This window comes from Salvelinus namaycush, chromosome 40 (genome assembly GCF_016432855.1).
Source record: "Salvelinus namaycush isolate Seneca chromosome 40, SaNama_1.0, whole genome shotgun sequence".
In the NCBI taxonomy this organism is placed as follows: domain Eukaryota; kingdom Metazoa; phylum Chordata; class Actinopteri; order Salmoniformes; family Salmonidae; genus Salvelinus; species Salvelinus namaycush.
This window is the reverse complement of record NC_052346.1, coordinates 8,280,352-8,294,417: the sequence shown is the minus strand read 5'-3', so window position 1 is coordinate 8,294,417 and position 14,066 is coordinate 8,280,352. Positions and strand designations below refer to the sequence as shown.

Genomic DNA, 14,066 nt, shown 5'->3' with positions numbered 1-14,066 from the left:
TCTCTCTCCCAACTCATCCCTCGTGTTCAGTCTTCTCTCTCTCTCTCTCTCTCTCTCTCTCTCTCTCTCTCTCTCTCTCTCTGTCTCTCCCAACTCATCCCTCGTGTTCAGTCTTCTCTCCCTCCCTCCTCTCTTTCTCTCTCTCTCCCTCCCCTCTCTCTCTCCCTCCTCTCTCTCCTCTCTCTCTCTCCCTCCTCTCTCTCACTCTCTCCCTCCTCTCTCTCACTCTCTCCCTCCTCTCTCTCACTCTCTCCCTCCTCTCTCTCTCTCTCTCTCCTCTCTCTCTCTCTCTCTCTCCCACCTCTCTCTCTCTCTCCCTCCTCTCTCTCTCCCTCATCTCTCTCTCCCTCCTCTCTCTCTCTCTCCCTCCTCTCTCTCTCCCTCCTCTCTCTCTCTCTCTCCTCTCTCTCCCTCCTTCCTTTCAGCCCAGTACTATTGAGCGCTAGTATTTAGTGCTTCCATCTTCTACCATAGTCCCAGCAATCTGTCAGGCCACTGGCTATACTGACTGAGAACACACTGTACATCTAAGGGAAGGAAAGGAGGGAAGTGTGTTCTGGAACATCAGCTAGTTATTAAGGCTGACTTCTCATCTTTCTCTCTCTCTCTTTCTCTTTCTCTCTCTCACACACACACACACACACACACACACACACACACACACACACTGCACACACCACACACACACACACACACACACACTGGACACACTGCACACACCGCACACACACACACACTGCACAAACACCGCGCACACACACACTGCGCGCACGCACACACACACACATAAAAACAAACACAAACACACTTCCCAGCACCTCTCTCTCACGATCATGGGTTAGCCTCTGCTGGTGGTAAAACAAAGAGAGAATGCCAAACACATAACAAAGAAAAACGATCTATTCTTAAAATTTGTCCTTTTCACACCCTCGCATACATGTGTGCACATACACAGGCTTCAGTGGAGGCTCCTCAGAGGAGGAAGGGGAGGACCATCCACCTCAGTGAATTTCATAAAAATAAAAATAGTGAAACATTAATAAACAAGTTATCCTTTTTAGATAAAACTATAGTAAATATATTCAGATCCCCAAATAATTGATTAAAACACACTGTTTTGCAATGAAGGTCTATATTACCCTCAACAGCACTCTGTAGGGCAGCACCATGGTGTAGCTGGAGGACAGCTAGCTTCCGTTCTCCTCTGGGTACATTGACTTCAATACAAAACCTAGGAGGCTCATGGTTCTCACCCCTTCCATAGACTTACACAGTAATTATGACAACTTACAGAGGACGTCCTCCAACCTATCAGAGCTCTTGCAGCATGAATTGACATGTTGTCCACCCAATCAAAGGATCAGAGAATGAATCTAGTACTGAAAGCATAAGCTACAGCTAGCCTGTACTGCAGTGCATAATATGTGGTGACTAGTTGACTCAAAGAGAGAGTAAGACAATAGTTGAACAGTTTTGAATAAATATATTTCTTCCAAAATGAAGGAGAAGCAAGAGAGGGAGAGCTAGCTATATTTCATGGTATATTTTTTCCACTTTCACTTACTTAGCTAGCATCGAATGCAGCTAGCTAGTTTAGCCTACTCAAACACCCGGCTCAAACAGCTAGCTGGCTATGGCTATCCAACACTGGAACTCTTCCAAGTCAAAGTAAGCTTTTGGTTTTATTAATGAATTGCCACCGGGGCCCACAAATGTAACTGCTAAACTGCTTGCTGCTGACTGTACACTGTACTGCACGATTGTAGTGGGTTTACTAACGCTACAACTCTCATTTGCAACTGTTGGACTAATGATTACACTCTAGATCAGCTAGACGCAGGCAAGAGTGTGCAAGGCAGTATTAAATGTGTCAATGTGTAAACTCTCTAAACAATACAATACAACTCTCTCTCTCTCTCTTCTCTGTCTCTCCTCTATTTGATTCAACATTCGTAATTCCCTCTGGGTATTTAAGCACCACTCTCCCTTTTCCTACCCTCCTCTTACAAGGAACTAATGTTGGATAATTGCTCTGTACTGTGGCTGTTTGGATGACGTTCATGTTTGCCAAAGTTCTGCCTGTTTTCTATGGACTAATGGAAGAATAAACAGACAGAAATACTGTACGATCACTAGAGACTGATAGGTGGACATTTCACTGCAGTGTTCAACAGTGAGCAAATCATCACAGCCACCAGAGGGGTTTGCCTTTCACCCGTTCTCCAGCCCTACATTTCCAGGAAATCCATTTCAAACGGAGCCATCAATATCATGACTGATAGCAGACAGCTATCAATAATAGGTTACATGGTATGTAACAGGTAAAGGCCCAGCGCCGGTCCGAAATGTGTAACTTACAATTTGCAGTGCAGGGGATTCTCAAACCAGGTGTATTATACGTCAAGCAAACATCACCTTGAAAAACACATTTAGGAGGAGAACCGTTCCCCTTTGATATTTTTATCTGCTGAATAGGCCTACCTCAAAATACATAAACACACCTAACTCTCAACGGTACGCTTACCCAGCTGAGCTGCATAAGAGATAAAGCTGATTTATAAAGTGTGAGATTAGATCTGGTGACACACTCATCAGCACAAAGCCATAAAGTGAGAAAGGGAGAAAAGTGCAAGTCATTGTCTGTGGGATAAAACCGTCACCTTTGTCTGCTTGGTGAAACCTTGAGGGAGTAGAGCCAGTGGTAACACACACACACACACACACACACACACACAGAGACAGAGAGACAGAGAGAGAGAGAGAGAGAGAGAGAGAAAACAAAGATAAGCAGGGCCAAACAGATGAGCCACAGAAGAGAGGGTGAGAAACGGCTAACCAGCCAACCAATTTAATCCACTCTATTGTTGAGGAACATGATTCAGTTTGGCTCCAACTGATAGGCCTAACAATTTAAATTCTATGTTAGACTACATCAACAGATACTGTGATAACTGTTTAAATTCAATGTTACTGCAACAGATCACAAACACTGATGATGGTTAATTCGCATGTTTCCCTCGCCCCCGAAAATGTTCTGATCAAAATGGAGAGAAATGTAATTAATTGCACGATTCACTGAATGAAACTCTGAATTTGTAATGTAATCAGAACAACTGCTTTTTCAAGGAGCCCTTGTTAAATTTAATTGGGGGAGAAAATCCTCTTGTGTCGAAAGAATGAAATCTAATTAAGCCTGGAATCGAAGGAGTCTGCGAACTCTCCTCTACGCCAAAACAAATTTTGTTGATGACAAGTTGAGCAAAAAATAATAATCAAAAGCTCCTCTCATAACAACTATAAGTATTAGGGAATGTCACACAGGGCCCAACAACAACAAAAAGCTATGTTGTTGACAGTCGTTCAGAGACGATAGAAAGGTAACAGCGAAAAGAGTCAGTACTCACTGACAGGAATTGTCTTCAGCTCTGTGACATCACTGCTCTAACACCTGAGAGAGAAAAAGAGGACAACAGCCAGGTTAATCCATTTATACGTTGATATCTCTTCTGTATGACACCGTTCATTTCATTTGTTCTCCATGGAAAATACAATCTAAACGCTAATGACGACCAGTTTGGGCCCTGATGGGTGAATACCTAATTCATTTCCAACATACACCGATATCAAAGCTCTGTGTGCTGCTGTGGTCAACTGACAGATCAAACAAGACAAAAGGACATGACGTTTTGAGACACAGCTAGGAGCTGGCACTGAGCGTGAGCAGAGCAGATCTAACACACACACACACACACACTCTCTCTCTGTCGCAGGCACAGCAGGCATGCGAACACAAACACACCACACAACACACACTCATACATTTTTCCTGCTCAACCTGTTAGAATGAAAGCCAGACATTATGGCTTTTGTTGTGAGGGAGGAGGATATTTTCCTAAAAACACAAGACAGTTCTTGCTAGGAGAGAGAACCAGCCCTTCCCAGTGTTCTCACGCCCCTCGGAGCTACACTGTCTCGGATCTATCTGTCTTCCTGGAGCACAGAGAAGGGGAGAGGCAGCGAGGGAGCTTTCTCAGCCTGTGCGTCCGAAAGGACATGGTGACCGTCTTGCCTGTGTGTCACGGCAGTGGCACTGTCTCTCTCACTGCAGCACCGCTAGTGGTGTCATGGTCACTCTGGTACACACATTCACCCTGACACTGGGTAAAACTCTATAGCACACAGACAGACACAGGGGCACAGAAACACACACACGTGCGCGCCATTACGGCTGAAATCTCCACAGGAAATAAACGGTATTAACTAAAGTGACGGTGTCCGTCTATAATAACGACGTGATCTAGCGATAATGACTCCTCCTAGTCATCCACAGGCCTGATCTGGTCGTCTGATCTCACACACACACACACACACACACACACACACACACACACACACACACACACACACACATCACCTTGATTACACATCTCCGTGGTGATAACACACCGTGCCGGGCCGAGTGAGGGAATTCATCTGTGCGTCTTCATAAAGGCCTATTAGAGCCATGATTAAAGGATGTTCCCTCAGAGAGGGCGCGACGCTGAAATGATTCCCCCAGCCAACGAGTGATGTAATGAGAGTGGTGAGATTTGAAGCTACATACTTCACCCCGTTTTCGCCTGCCTGGGTATTTGAAATACACACTGACCTGACTACGGCTATGCTAGCTATTTGCTAAGACAACGGGTCTAGAACACTTTAGAGCCTTACGTACGCTCTACTCAAACACAGTCATAAGCAATACAATGATAGCAAGCAGCATCTGACTAGGCCTAAACATTCTCTAAGCCCGCAGGCACAAAACAACAGGTCCACATAGAACAAGGCTTTTCAATTCCAGGCCTCGAGGGCAACAGCTGTGACGTGGCCCTGGAGGCTTGGAATTGAATAGTGCCTTTGGCGGAGAGAACCGTCACGATAAATCTAGTAATGTAGACTTTAGTGAGGAGAAACCTCAGCAATGCCTTCATAAAGTGCCATTCAATGACAGACATGCTAAAAAGGTGCTTGTCTCCTTTTGCTCTTGGCTCATCTGTGATATCGCAGGCCAGGGAGGGAGGGAGGGATGAAAGCAGAGGGCACTGACTGTGAACTGGCCGCAGACATTTTTCTGAAACCTCCGGAACAAAACAGGCAAGTCTTGACAATCTACCCACCACTGAGTCGTCACACAATCAGTTGCAGGAAACCGATCCCTAAATAGCAGTGATTCATCTCTTCATCGCACAAAGTCAGTACACAGAACACAAAGAGCCCCTCTCTCTCTCTCTCTCTCTCTCTCTCTCTCTCTCCCCCTTCTCTCTTTCTGCTTAAAAATACTGCTTCTCCCAGCTTTCTTTTGCGTGTGATTTACTGGCACTGTTTAACTGCGGGGCAGTATCTTTTATCGTTACATGATCTGGAGCTGAAAGCTGACAAAATGGAATCTGTGGCGAGAGGTGCGTGTCTGTTCTGTGGAGAGACGAGGAAGAGGGGAGGGAGAAGAATCTGTGTGCAGAAACGTTTGCCTAAGTGCAATTCTGATCCTCTCTCTCAGCATATTCAGAAGAGCCTCTCTGTGTGTTCTATTCCATTAAATGCCTTCCTCCTAGATCTGATGGAGCAAGTCCCATTCCTGGGGAGTGGGTTATCCCACACAATGTAAAGCACAAGAACTGTCTGAAAAGCAACGAACAAAACACAATCCATTTGTGGGATTTAAGAGAGAGGACACCCTCGAGGGACTGTCATCGTGTAACACAAACAGTGTGTGTGTGTGTGTGTGTGTGTGTGTGTGTGTGTGTGTGTGTGTGTGTGTGTGTGTGTGTGTGTGTGTGTGTGTGTGTGTGTGTGTGTGTGTGTGTGTGTGTACGCATTAGCGCATGGGCGTATGTGTGAGCGTATGTGTGAGCGTGATGGTACTGTATGTGTGAGCGTGAGCGTGATGGTACTGTATGTGTGTGCCATTTATGATTCAGCCCTGTTACTGCTACTCCCAATATGGCTCGGAGCCAATTCCTACAGTAGCATCATGATGAATCTGAGGGGAGCCTCTCTCCGTCTCCCTCCACTTAGCCTATGGGGCTATCATTCACCGGCTAATTGGACGGACCTGCCTCTGGCCTCAGCTTAAAGGTCCAATGCAATCGTTTTTATCTCAACATCAAATCATTTCTGGGTAACAATTAAGTAACTTACTGTGATTGTTTTAAATTAAAATGGTAAAAAATAAACAAAAATACTCCCAATCACAGCCGGGTGTGATACAGCCAGGATCCGAACCAGGGACTGTAGTGATGCCTCTTGCATTGAGATGCAGTGTCTTAGACCACTGTGCCACTGGGGAGCTCAGAGAGGTTTTGAACTCTCTTTCTCATTGGTCTATTAACTAATTTACCGTATGGTGATGTCACCATGAAAGGCCAAAACTCCATCACACCAAAACAGGCTGAAATGTATTTTTAAACAGCATTATGATAATTTTCACAATTCCACAGTATTATTCCAACCTCATAGTGTAGAAATATATATAAAACACAGGGAAATCAAAATGTTGACTGCACTGAGCCTTTAAGACACGCTGATGTAACGGTGGGTCATCAGACTGAACGCAACCCACGTTCACTACGGTGGGACTTCATTCATTCAGGCTATACAATTGATACTTGGCTACACAAATGAACCATGAGAAGTAGGATGAAGTAGCCTCTAGAGTAGACACTGATCTAAGGTGAGCTTGGCACCCCCCCTTAATGGTTACAGTTACAATTCAGAGGAAGAAGTGCCTATGGGCAACTTGTACCCGGAGTGCACCACTGTCTGTCTGAGTGAGTGAATGAGAGGACGCAGCCGCTCCGGCAGAGCAGAGCAGAGCTCCATGGCTCAGTGTCATCCCAACAGCCTTGACAATCTACCAAGATGACGCGTGAAGGTCACTCACAGCAGCCGCTCCGGCAGAGCAGAGCAGAGCTCCATGGCTCAGTGTCATCCCAACAGCCTTGACAATCTACCAAGATGACGCGTGAAGGTCACTCACAGCAGCCGCCAACGCAGCTGTCACGCCTCTCCCACCCACCGCCCTCTCTCTCTCTCTCTCCCGCCCGGCCGGCTCTGGGTCGACCAACAAACGACCAACCATTCATACCCTGCAATAATCCTCTCTCTGTACTCCCCCTATTAGCCTAGTTCAGCCTCAACATGTAATTCCCTACAAGAGATAGTTTAAAATACAAGATGATCACCAAAGTTCAACCTAATATAAAGCACAGGGAGAAAGATGAGAGATGTCCATCTGTCTTGATTCCTGTATTACTGTGTTTCGGTCGTTAACGTTTCCATTAAATGAATCGCCTGTCTCAATCAGTGAGTCAATAAAAGCCCAATCCTGTCAAACCCTGAGGGAGATGTGTGTGTGTATATATGTGTGTATGTGTATGTGTGTGTGTGTGTGTGTGTGTGTGTGTGTGTGTGTGTGTGTGTGTGTGTGTGTGTGTGTGTGTGTGTGTGTGTGTGTGTGTGTGTGTGTGTGTGTATACGTGTATACGTGTATGTTTGGAGGGAGTAAAGAGCTCTGACAGGTGAGTGATTGAGTGCTTTCATTTCCCCCCAGTGTTGAGATTACACATACACGTACACACACACACACACACACACACAGAGAGAGAGCGATGTTGTTTCCGCTTCTGGTCCATGCTTAAATTAGCTCTAAATATTTGGATTACACGCGGGAGCTCTCACAGAGGATTTAGCAGCCGTAGCCTGCAGGCCAAGGGGATGTGTGGATGCTTCCATCTTTGAACAAACATAAGACACACACACACACACACACACACACACACACACAGACAAACACAAGCACACCCGCACAAGTATACCCGCACACACAAATACAACCTTGCCACACAGGCACACACTAGTTCAAACCACAACACAACAACCACAAAACACCAATCCTACCAAGGCCCACAAGGCCGACTACACTGCAACCCAATCCATGGATGTTATTATGTAGTCTAAGAGTTTCAGTTAGTAGAGGGTGGATACTAACTCCAGGCACTGCTCCCATGCAGCCCTGTGAGCTAGTAGAGGTCAGTGCCCCCCAGCCTGAGATAAAGGCGTCTCCCCGTCCGCTCTCCGAGCGCCTGCTTGGGTAGAGGCGTCTCGCGTTACAGCTGTCTCTCAGAGTCATCGTTTAGAGAAAGGGACAATGCCACAAGGCAGGCAGCTAGCCTTTCATGGCGGCCAGGAATAACAACAGCCACTCTGGGGCAGACGGAGGAGAGGAGCGACGGTTTCTCTGTTTCAACTCCCGCCAAATTGAGACTAGAGGAGAGATCCCCACAGCATGTGTCTAGGCTATCTGTGGAAGAGAATGAGGTCTGAGAGAAAATGGTGGCACATTTTCAACTTTCCATTTCCTTCTCACAGGCCTTTAATGAATGACTTGTTACATGTGGTTCCCTGCTTTTTCCTGCTTGTAGGCTAAGTGTCTTTCAGTTATTGCACAGCACACACGTATGGGAAAAGACGGACGAATCCTGATGGAGAACAGATTGTAGAACATCAAATGAACAGATAGAACCCGTCCATTCCAGGAATAACTCCACGGTGCGTCTGTACTAGTCACGCTAGTGTGGATTACTTGAATCCCCCTCTTCCCGAGGTGAAGTTCATGTTCTGACGTCTAGTTCTAAAAACAGCCAGTTAGCTCCGGGTCCAGTAATGACTCATCCAATCAGGAGAATGTTTAGGCAGCAGCTCTGTTACAAGGTAGGCTGAGTCAAGCTGAAATCACCATGACATGCAAAGGCCTAATCTATATTGTAGGCTACATTTTACTAGATGAGTAAAAGACAATATAGAAAGTTTAGCACTGGACTTGCCATTAGGCAGAAGAGGCAATTGCTTCAGGCTTCACATCATCATCATCATCATCATTAAGGGGCCTCATGAGCTGGGCATAATAAAAATAAACTTTTCTTTATTTTTACAAATTTCCCCGCTTGAGGCACCCCCCACGCTGTGTCTCTTTAAGCTAGAGAGATCTTTTTTGTTGTTGCATGGGCTCTGTCCCAATCCACCGCATCCGCCAATGTCGGCCTTCCGCATCTGCGGTGGAAGGTGGCAGAGCTACAGCGGTGTTGGTCAGACCATGAGACATCCCAAAAATCTGTATTCTCATGAAAATATCTGTAGCATTCGAATGTTTTGTGCTACACACTAATATAGAAAGACTCTCACGAACACGATGGTGTTCTCTGTTTTGCGCTACGACTCCCAGAAGTGCCACGGGACTTGTAATGGAAGTGAATAGGGCATTTCCACGTCAAAGGTATGCAGGTAATTCCACAGTAAAAAAATATTTTCAAAATCCTGTCCTGAGTTCCTTCCTTATATCTCTCGTATATAGGACAGACACTTCAAAACATACTTCCTTTTCATTCTGTTTGTTTATGTATGAATCTGTTATTCAACGTGTTTCTATGGACTACTAGATGTAAGGCCATTGTTTCATCAAATAATTTTGGTATATATTTTATGATACCTAGAGGGGTCCTAAAATTCCAAATCAAATGGTATGACCATCTTAAAACAATTCCATATGTTAGCTTAGTAGAAAACCAGGCCCGGGCCCTGGGTATTCAACTCTTACACTGTGAGATCCGGAGCCTGCTGGTTTTCTGTTCTACCAGACAATTAATTGCACACACCTGGTGTCCCGGGGCTAAATCAGTCCCTGATTAGAGGGGTACAATGAAAAAAAGCAGTGGAACTGGCTTCGAGATCCAGTGTTGAGTTTGAGGGCTCTAGGGGGATGCAATACATATTTCTTTAGTAAAAAGACAGGCGCTGCTGAAAATACTGCCATCGTCGTCAAGGCAGAGGACATGTATGTATAGCCCATGTATCCGATGCTGTCTGGCCAAAAAGAGTATGGCATGTCATTCTCTTTTTAGCCAGACAGCATCAGATACATGGGTTACATATAGTAAGACAGAGGGGCGCTGTTTCACTCGCTCGGATGCATTCTCAAGTGAAATAGTTTCATCCACTTGTGAATCGAAGGAAAGGTGGCGGGGGCACAGTGCACTGTTCGGACGCTAGGATTATTTGGATGAACGTGCGAAGACTGGCCCCTGCCTGGGGCCTCCAAATCACTAAGTACGCCCCTGAAGTGTAGTCCTATTATCTGTGAATCAGCTCTAGTACAATACAACTGACACATGCATCTGTCTGCTGCATGGATGTAGCCTAGGCCTAAGATCTCTTTACTCCTGCCCTACTCATCCAAATGCAAGCAGGACGGTTTACAAAGAAGACCTTCCACTGTATGGTTACTGCTGACCAACACAAATTAGGCTATTTCATTGCTGAACAGATTCCCTTTCCCCCCCATCCCTCTACATCCTTGTCAGTTCTTATGGCGCTCAGTTAAAATGTAATATTTAAAATTCTGGCTAGGTTGCAGCAGTCTGCCAGCACAGCTAAAATGAAAAGCCTTTGTGGCAGCAGTGACCAGATTTTAAATGCTGGACGATCAATAAATAAAAGGTTGATTGTTGAAGCGCAACCTCAGAGTGTGTGTGTGTGTGTGTGCCTGTGTGTGTGTGTGCCTGTGTGTGTGTGTGCCTGTTTCCTTTTAACAGCCACCGAGGGGCTACTCCATGCTCCTCAATCCTGCAACCAGCTGTCCTAGTATGATGAACAACATTGACCGTCCCCGGCACCACCACAATACAAAACCTTACACAATTCCCATTCCCACATCCAAAGATATTTCTATCCGCAATGCCAACAACACTTCAGAATTCCCAGCATGTGAGAGATACTGCAGATACGTGAATAGAGCATGAAGGCTGCATACTATTTTAGTAGAGAATGTAAAAGGGTGATAAGCCAACCGAACAGGCCTAGGCTAGGCTATACCACGATTGGTATTTCCAATAGCGTCCCCATTATCACAGTAGGCAGGGACTCAATCACTGGAGCATTCCAGCCACAGCACACACAGGCAATATGACAATCTCCCGGAGGGGCAAAAAGACATGGATGGCTCGCAGGAGAAGACCACTAAAAACAAGCCCTAATGGTGTCGACTCTAGTGGATTGCTCCTTACGCATAGCTTAGGATATACCCTCCTTCAGATGATGTCATTCGAAAGCATCAACCTTGGACCCACTCTGAAGGACTCATGTTGAGCAGAGCTGTGTTTTATCTGACTCTTCTGTCATAGGGTATCAAGCCATACACGTTTAGCATGGCTACAGACAAGACAGAGTGGCTGGCGTTAAGCAGTAGGCCTAGCTAATCTACTACTAGGCTATGAATGGAACCATGTTGTTTTGGGGGGAAAGGATAGTCTTCTGTAGCCTATACTTGGCACAGTTCCTACATCAGTTAGCCTAACCGACGCTCTTAGATCTCATCAGGCTATCAGCATCCTAGATTGAAGTGTGCTCATTTGGGACAGAAGGAAGGAAACTGTAAGGCCTAATACCTGGCTACTGTAAGCAATAGCCTACAGCTGAAATTAAAGACAGGTTTTTGTCTCTGCCTCAAACACCCTCACAAATCAAGTCAATAGGCCTGGTTTTCCCTTTGTGACTGTTTTGAGAAAACGGGCTGGTTTTATGATACAGTACAAAGAAGGAAGAATGAATCGACAGACAGGCTCGCCTACTCCTTTATAGACTTTTTGCAGAGCTCAAGGACTTTGAAAATGAGGCGTTACTTGAGGGACAAATCAACCTCTTCACCTTGCTAGTGGAACAACAAGCATCCTGACAGACAGACCATGGAAAAAATAACCTTGAGTTTCATTAAGGAAATTCTCACATTGAATGATAAATAGGAAGAAGCCCAGGGGACGGACAACAAAAAGACCTAAGCAGCTAATCGCCTCCCTTTCTCCCAAACATGGCCTCAGTGTCTTTGGTATTTCAGAAACAAAGTGAACTTGGCGTGACCTGGTTGTACAAAAGGCATTTATGCTACTATCTGTGGAGTCTATGAAAGCACCAATAACACATGGATTATTTGTACGTGTTAAACAAGCCAGACTGCTGTAAAACTGACATCTGCTTGTACCAGTAATGCTCCCCTTGACACAGTTACTTTCAGTTCATGTCACAAACTGAACCAGGCCACCGTAGATGCCCATGGTATGTTCTTGCATATTGCCGACATTCATCTTGCATACTACCACCATGTTTGTAAAATGGATGTGTGGGCTATAACGTAGGCTAGGCTATGTAAAAATGCTATGTCGATACTATATCTCAACTTAATGTAATGTACAGTGTGACTAGAATAGCAAAGTGAAGGTGAAGTAGGTCATAGGAGCACTAACAAACCTGCCCTACCAACTACTGGCGTTAACTTATAGGCCTCTGTCAACAGTTGTGCTAATGAGTATAGACTACACATGCTGCAAGTAACATTTTCAGACATGACAGTTACCATACACAGTAACAACGGTTTAATAGCCAACAATAATAATCAGCATTAGCCTAATTAAACATTTTGGATTTTAAGCCAATTCCTGCATCGCTACAGGGCCATCAATTTCACCACGCATCTTTATAAAAGCCTCTGTCTAGTTAGTACTTGACTTCGGAGAAGTCATGTGTGTGAGAGAGCTTGAAGTAAACACAGGGATGGAGGACTCAGTGGCAATCCAGCTTTATGTAATTAGGCTCTGGTTGATTAATTTCACATAACACAAAACAGACTTTACTTCCTCTATAGAGTTGAAAACTTAAAATAAGTGTGAACAACACACCACCACCACAGTGCACTACAGTGCAGTTCATAGACTGCACCCAACTGTTCGTTCCCTTACCACACATAAGATCTGTTTACAGAAGCTAATCAATCTCTGTGTAGGCCATACAAAACAACATCAACAAGAAAATCAATGCCAGAAACAAACAATGTAGACCTTCGTTTCTAGGGTTACAGTAATAAATGCTTCATTACAGTGTCTCACAAACAATGGAGGGAAACATTGAAACTAGCACAAGGAGCTGCAGTATAGGAATATAGCACGCTAATCAAATTCAGTGCACACTGCAATCAGCGAGAGCCGTGTGGGCATTGCGTTTAAGATCAATTCAAAGAGTGGTAGCGTTGATAGCGACAAAATGTTTGATTGTTGACTGGATAACCATCCTCACCTCATTTCAAAAAGACAAAAAAGTGGTGGACACGAAAGCAGGCACGTTCCTCTAACATTATTACCCCTAATTTCAATAGTACAGGATTAGACAGAATAGACTTGTGTGCATATGGGATTGTCTGTAGAAAAGCTGTCCAAGTTTTGTCCGTTTCAGCACCCCCAGACACAGGGGCTCCTAAACCTAATTTCTCCTAATCAGCTTAGTCAATAGCAACCATTTGGTGCAACGTTGGGCAGACATGCAAATAGGGCTTAAACATGCCTATCTTTAATTCCTGAATGTTCAAGTCAAGCGGAAGTCCTTTTTATCTCCTGGCAAAGAAAATAACATTCTGTGGGGGGGAGAGGAGAGGTGAGGGGGGGGGGAGAAAGAAGGCAAGGGGGAGAGAGAGAGAGAGAGAGAGAGAGAGAGAGAGAGAGAGAGAGAGAGAGAGAGAGAGAGAGAGGGGAGGGGGAGAAAGAGAGAGAGAGAGAGAGAGAGGTAGAGCACTACAGTTACATTGTTTTGCTTCTCTTGGCCAGGCATGGAGACATCCCTGATTTGAGTGTGCTTGAGGTAGCACAGTTTGCTTCCATTTCAAACCAACATCACAAACAAGCCCTGACAGATTTGTTCTCTCTCACTCGCATTATGGGGAAACACACAGCAACACAAGTATATTAGTGCTCCTCTGCCCTGTTCTGCTGTGTGTGTGTTCAGCTGCAGCACACACACACACACACACACACACACACACACACACACACACACACACACACACACACACACACACACACACACACACACACACACACACAAAAGAAGCTAACAATAGACATTTGTAATAGCGGTGGAAAAATGGGAGAGACTGTTCCGTTTCAATTCACTGATACCACTAATGGCTTCTTAGCAGCTCCATGAAATCAAGC

The 14,066-nt window shown here is 45.1% G+C and overlaps 1 protein-coding gene across 7 annotated transcripts in view; it reads right to left on the bottom strand.

Moving 5' to 3' along the window:
- Positions 1-14,066, bottom strand: part of LOC120033107 (bromodomain adjacent to zinc finger domain protein 2B-like) — a 68,944-nt gene that overhangs the window by 52,364 nt on the left and 2,514 nt on the right. For all 7 annotated transcript variants that reach the window (XM_038979359.1, XM_038979361.1, XM_038979360.1 and 4 more), the window contains exon 2: positions 3,405-3,448. The gene's annotated coding sequence lies outside the window, so the exon portion shown is untranslated. The remainder of the gene's footprint in view (positions 1-3,404; positions 3,449-14,066) is intronic.